Below are 6416 nucleotides of genomic sequence, written 5' to 3'. Positions count from 1 at the left end.
TGTAACTATGAATGTAACTATGGTTCTGTGAATTCCTGGATGACTGCCAGACTACTGGTCACTCGGAATCTTTCAGGGCGAGAAGATTCTTAGAGGCCGCGCGTAGGCTATCATGTGCTTATGTAGCCGGGACGGCGGACGCACAGGTAGCCTACACGTCACATGACTTTGTTTATATAAATACTCGACCTGCGCGGAGCGCGAGAGGCATTATTCACTACTGTTAACTGCCTACTGGCAGTCATCCAGGAATTCACAGAACCATAGTTACATTCGTAACTTCCGTTAATTTGTTAATGTTTTTCTTCTCTTTCTTCTCTTGCAGAGACACCCGTCCCCGCAGGAATACGAGGGGCCACGCCCGCTCGTGGGGCCACATGACAAGCAATCAGAAAAATACCTGGCCGCCTGGCCGCCCTTGCTGCCACCTACCCCCGACCAATACGTGGGGCCGGAATCGGAGGAATACCTGGCCGCCTGGCCGCTCCCCTTGCCGCCACCTACCCCCCCCGCCACCGCCGGCGGGGGGGCCGCCACCACCGTAAGCCGTGGACGGGCCGCTTCCGCCTCCTACCACCTACCCCCCCACCTACCCCCGACGATGGTGGGTCCCCGGTCCACTTCTTCCTTCCTCTTCCAATGGTGCCTTTTATGGTGGTCGGGGCGGCGGCGAAGGTGGTCAAGGCGGCGGCCCCGTATTTGCATTTTGAAATGGCTTACAAGCGCCCTATCCAGCGCTTTTTGATAGTGCGCCAAGCGCCAGTAATGCAGAAAAAGCACCACGAGTCACACCCATTGTCTCACCCATTGCCCCTAAATTATGGGTCATGGGTGTGGGTGCCAGCGAACAACCCACCACCATCAGCCAAAAGAGAGTTCACTTTCACATTCAAGGCGGGATTTGGAGGTAAAAAGAAGTAAGTCATTATCTTGTGTTCTTGTATTCATTGAATAATATATATATCTGCAATTTTATATCTGATCAGGAACACCAGGCCATGTTCTTATATAGGCAGGTAAACGGGTGGGCAAAGCCTCCAGGCCCCCCTCTGTTATGGAGAATGAAGACAAAGAAGAAAATGGGCTTTTATACATGTATTATACAAATAAAAATCTAAATTATCTCTCAGACGAGTTTGGCATGGCATCCACCCCACTGAACATGGCACTCATATGGGTATGTTGGACACTACACTAACACCGAATGATTTTTTTTCACAACCTCAACCGTACACCATGCTATAACAGAACTTGTCATTGTCTCGTTCGTTGTTAATACTTGGCACTTATTTGTTCTTGTGAAGAGCAAAATATATTTTTTTGAATAAACAATTATTTTGTAAATGTCTGCTATACCATTCTGAAAATAACTGTTTACTTTAGAGCTAGAGAGACAGGGAGACCCCTGTTACTGAGCAAACAATAACACTGATTGCTATCAGAAATGTTGTGCTTTTTTTCAACACTCTTTCAGAACCCAGTTCCACCACTGAAAGTCCTAAAACATGTGTTATTTATAATTGTACTTCTGTTTCATTCCCTCCTGACTGCCAGTAGGCAGTTAACAGTAGTGAATAATCCTGCCACTGGCTGCTACGGCTAGGAGGTGGGTGCAATTCCTCTTGACACTTGTGGTATAAGTCATCCACTACTGTTAACTGCCTACTGGCAGTCATCCAGGAATTCACAGAACCATAGTTACATTCGTAACTTCCGTTAATATGTTAATGTTTTTCTTCTCTTCGAGCTGCCACCTGGCCCTGCTGCATTGCCGCCCTGGGGGCGAGCCGACCACCAATAGCAATGGGACCACAATGGGCGCCTCCGCCACCAATAGGAATGGGACCAGGAATGGGACCAATATGGGGGCCCCCAGATCGGTGCATATTTCCAGTATGAGGCGGGGTTTGGCCCCCCTGCCCCTGCTGGGGGGCCTCCAATCCCTACTACAATGTCCCCTTACTCCCCTACTACTATGTCCACCACTACAATGAGCACGCAGTAGTTTTATGGTGGTCGGGGCGGCGGCGAAGGTGGTCAAGGCGGCGGCCCCGTATTTGCATTTTGAAATGGCTTACAAGCGCCCTATCCAGCGCTTTTTGATAGTGCGCCAAGCGCCAGTAATGCAGAAAAAGCACCACGAGTCACACCCATTGTCTCACCCATTGCCCCTAAATTATGGGTCATGGGTGTGGGTGCCAGCGAACAACCCACCACCATCAGCCAAAAGAGAGTTCACTTTCACATTCAAGGCGGGATTTGGAGGTAAAAAGAAGTAAGTCATTATCTTGTGTTCTTGTATTCATTGAATAATATATATATCTGCAATTTTATATCTGATCAGGAACACCAGGCCATGTTCTTATATAGGCAGGTAAACGGGTGGGCAAAGCCTCCAGGCCCCCCTCTGTTATGGAGAATGAAGACAAAGAAGAAAATGGGCTTTTATACATGTATTATACAAATAAAAATCTAAATTATCTCTCAGACGAGTTTGGCATGGCATCCACCCCACTGAACATGGCACTCATATGGGTATGTTGGACACTACACTAACACCGAATGATTTTTTACGGCTAGGAGGTGGGTGCAATTCCTCTTGACACTTGTGGTATAAGTCATCCACTACTGTTAACTGCCTACTGGCAGTCATCCAGGAATTCACAGAACCATAGTTACATTCGTAACTTCCGTTAATATGTTAATGTTTTTCTTCTCTTCGAGCTGCCACCTGGCCCTGCTGCATTGCCGCCCTGGGGGCGAGCCGACCACCAATAGCAATGGGACCACAATGGGCGCCTCCGCCACCAATAGGAATGGGACCAGGAATGGGACCAATATGGGGGCCCCCAGATCGGTGCATATTTCCAGTATGAGGCGGGGTTTGGCCCCCCTGCCCCTGCTGGGGGGCCTCCAATCCCTACTACAATGTCCCCTTACTCCCCTACTACTATGTCCACCACTACAATGAGCACGCAGTAGTTTTATGGTGGTCGGGGCGGCGGCGAAGGTGGTCAAGGCGGCGGCCCCGTATTTGCATTTTGAAATGGCTTACAAGCGCCCTATCCAGCGCTTTTTGATAGTGCGGCAAGCGCCAGTAATGCAGAAAAAGCACCACGAGTCACACCCATTGTCTCACCCATTGCCCCTAAATTATGGGTCATGGGTGTGGGTGCCAGCGAACAACCCACCACCATCAGCCAAAAGAGAGTTCACTTTCACATTCAAGGCGGGATTTGGAGGTAAAAAGAAGTAAGTCATTATCTTGTGTTCTTGTATTCATTGAATAATATATATATCTGCAATTTTATATCTGATCAGGAACACCCGGCCATGTTCTTATATAATCATCTATGATTAACCCATCTATCTATCTTTCCATCTTATCCAGGCCTTGCATGTGGGGTGGGCAAAGCCTCCAGGCCCCCGCAGGAAGGAAGGAGGAAGAAGAGAAGGGAGAATTCTTCCCTAGCCGTACCTGGACCACCCCCAGCAGCCGTACGTGCACCACCCCCACCACCCGGACCAGGACCACTGCCCCCACTCCCACCAGCTCACGGACCACTCCCACCACCCGTTGTGGTGCTGGTGGGACGTATTGGGTTCCTTTCCATAATTCAACACTTTTTCAGGCCCTACTACCCGGACCACCCCCAGCAGCCGTACCAGGCGTACGTGCACCACCCCCAGCACCCGGACCAGGAACACCACCCGGACCACTCCCACCACCCGGAGTGGTGCTGGTGGGACGTATTGGGTTCCTTCCCATAATTTAACACTTTTTAACACTTTTTCAGGCCCTACTACCTGGACCACCCCCAGCAGCCGTACCAGGCGTACGTGCACCACCCCCACCATCCGGACCAGGGTGGTGTTTTCAAATAATAGTAGAGTAAAAGTACAATATTTGCCTCTGAGATGTAGTGGAACGTTTTTGTAAATTGGCATCCCACAGATCAGAATGGAGAGGAAAGACAGACACATCAACCCACCACCCACCATCCCCCACCACTACCAACCCCCGACGTGGCTGCTGCCAACACCACCCACCACCACCCCCGATGTGGCTGATGATACACCACCACCACTCAATACTGACACCAACTGGTGGATGTGGCCCTTGCCCACTGCCCCACGCCATACTTCCACTTCAAGGCAATGGTGGAGTGTGGATTTGGAAAAAATTAAGAAAGTCATTATCTTGTGTTCTTGTATTCATTGAATAATATATATCTGCAATGTTATATGTGATCAGTAACACCAGGCTATGCCAATCTATGATTAATAAGAATGTATTTAGTTCATATAAATGTATTAAAGTGGATATTTTCCTGTCTTCGGGTTCTACGCCCAAGAGGGTGAAAAATTGATTAATTCCAATAATTTGATTTAATTAGGAACTAAATAATTTTCAAACAACTATTGGTTTCATGAGTTTGTTTTTCTTTGCCAACCATGAGACATTGTTGTTGTGTCACGTGTCTTGTCTTTCAAAGTTCGTCAGAGTTCAACAAACAAGTCCAATGTTTTTTCTTTTTTTATGGTATAGTTGTAACATCTGCTTGATATAAATAAATGTCTTTGCTAACCATGATGCATTGTTGTTTTGTTTTAAAAAAATATATGATTCCCAACAAAGCTGCAAATTATTTTACACCTTTCAAAGTAAGTGTTGATATGATAAACATGGGTAAATTAAACATTCTGGCTTTACTGGATGTATTGGTCTATTGGTATCTACATTTGAAACAAACAAAATCCCTGGTAAAGACTGACTAGTCTGACCTCATATGGACAGAACTGTTGGTAAATGCCTTAAACCGATCCACATCCAGATTAACCGTCCGCCATAGCCACAGAAGAATGGGTTCCTAACCATAGGGAGTAAGTAATCTTCTTGCATTCTTACACAAGAACAGAAGAAGTGTACTTTTCTTTCACCCGTCATGTTACTTCAACATGCTTCAACTTTAACCCTTTCCTACAGGTAATGTGACCTGAGTTCCAGCAGAGTACCCTCCCTCTGCCCCTTTTTTTCCACATCCTTGTGTTCAAGCTCAACGAAGATAAGACACAAGTGCTCATAATTGGCTCCAGTGAGCAGAGTTTATATCCAGTAACCTAGCTATACAAAACAATGCTACAGGGAAAGACCTAGGTGTTATTCTCGATTCTGAGTTAAATTGTATGCACATTGTTACTAAAGTTGCCTTCTTTCATCTCAAACATCGCCCGTCTGTCAGTGGACGATGCAAAAACTCTAATCCGCGCTTTCGTCTTCTCACAGCTCGAATACTGTAATGCACCTTTTTCTGGCCTTCCTAAGAAAAGCACCAACAGACTACAACTGTTCAGAATGCGGCAGCCAGAGTTTTTACAAAAAACAAGATGAGAACATATTACTCCAGTTTTAGCATCTTTACACTGGCTACTGGTAACCTTTAGGATTTAAGGCACTTAATTGTTTAGCACCTTCCTACCTTTCTGCTTTTATGGGCCAACGGCCTGGAACAAGCTCCCATTACATATAAGACTGACAACAACCATAGATAGCTTTAAAAGCAAGCTCAAGACCCACTTTACTCTTGCTTTTAGTGGTTCCCTGTATATGTAGATTTAGTACATCTTCAATAGGTAGTCTGTGTGGTTCCTTATTGAAGTGTGTAACTAAATAGGTGAAGTGTGGTTCTGGAATCCTTAAGTGATGTTCTGTTCTAGCTATTTTCTTGTATTGTTTTAATTTCGATCTTGCCTCCTTTTAATTAGTTCTTGATCTTGTTTTTATGTAAAGCAATTTGGGCTGCATTTGATGTCATTAAAGGTGCAATACAAATAAAGTTTATAAGTGTTACTTTCCCTCCCCAATGCGTCAGTGTAGGACTACTAAAGCTAAATGGCACGCATTGGAGCTTCAAATACCACTCGAATCAAGAGGGTGGAGAGCTGGCTTACCTAGTAGCAATGCATGGCAAGTAAATAAAAAGAGAACCACTGTCCTAGTGGAGTCCTAATGTGCCATAGTAAATCAGTGTCATACATATTCTGAAGAAAACCTGGAGACTGACATTCAGTAAGTGGGTCTTATGATCAAAATAACATTATAGACTAATGTTATATGTAAAAAACAAAATCTAAAATTTGCCACGGATAATGCCAAGTCCTGCCACGGACACATTTGTCTGTTTACGGACAGATTGATGAGCCATGCACTGTGTGCACACTCGGGGTCAATAACACCCAGCCGTCTTGTGATTCCACTTTGACCGTGGCAGCTGAAGAAGAATGTCACCTTGATCTTCAACTGCTCCCACCCGCTTGAGCAGAGTCAAGCTATAAAGATTAGCAGTATACTATAGGAGAGTTTGGAGATCTACATCCTTTAACAATCTTGGAACACATTGCTCAATTGTTTGAAA

This window comes from Gymnoscopelus microlampas, assembly GCF_963454915.1.
Source record: "Gymnoscopelus microlampas genome assembly, chromosome: 15".
NCBI lineage: Eukaryota > Metazoa > Chordata > Actinopteri > Myctophiformes > Myctophidae > Gymnoscopelus > Gymnoscopelus microlampas.
The sequence above is the reverse complement of the archived record's forward strand: the minus strand, read 5'-3'. Positions refer to the sequence as shown.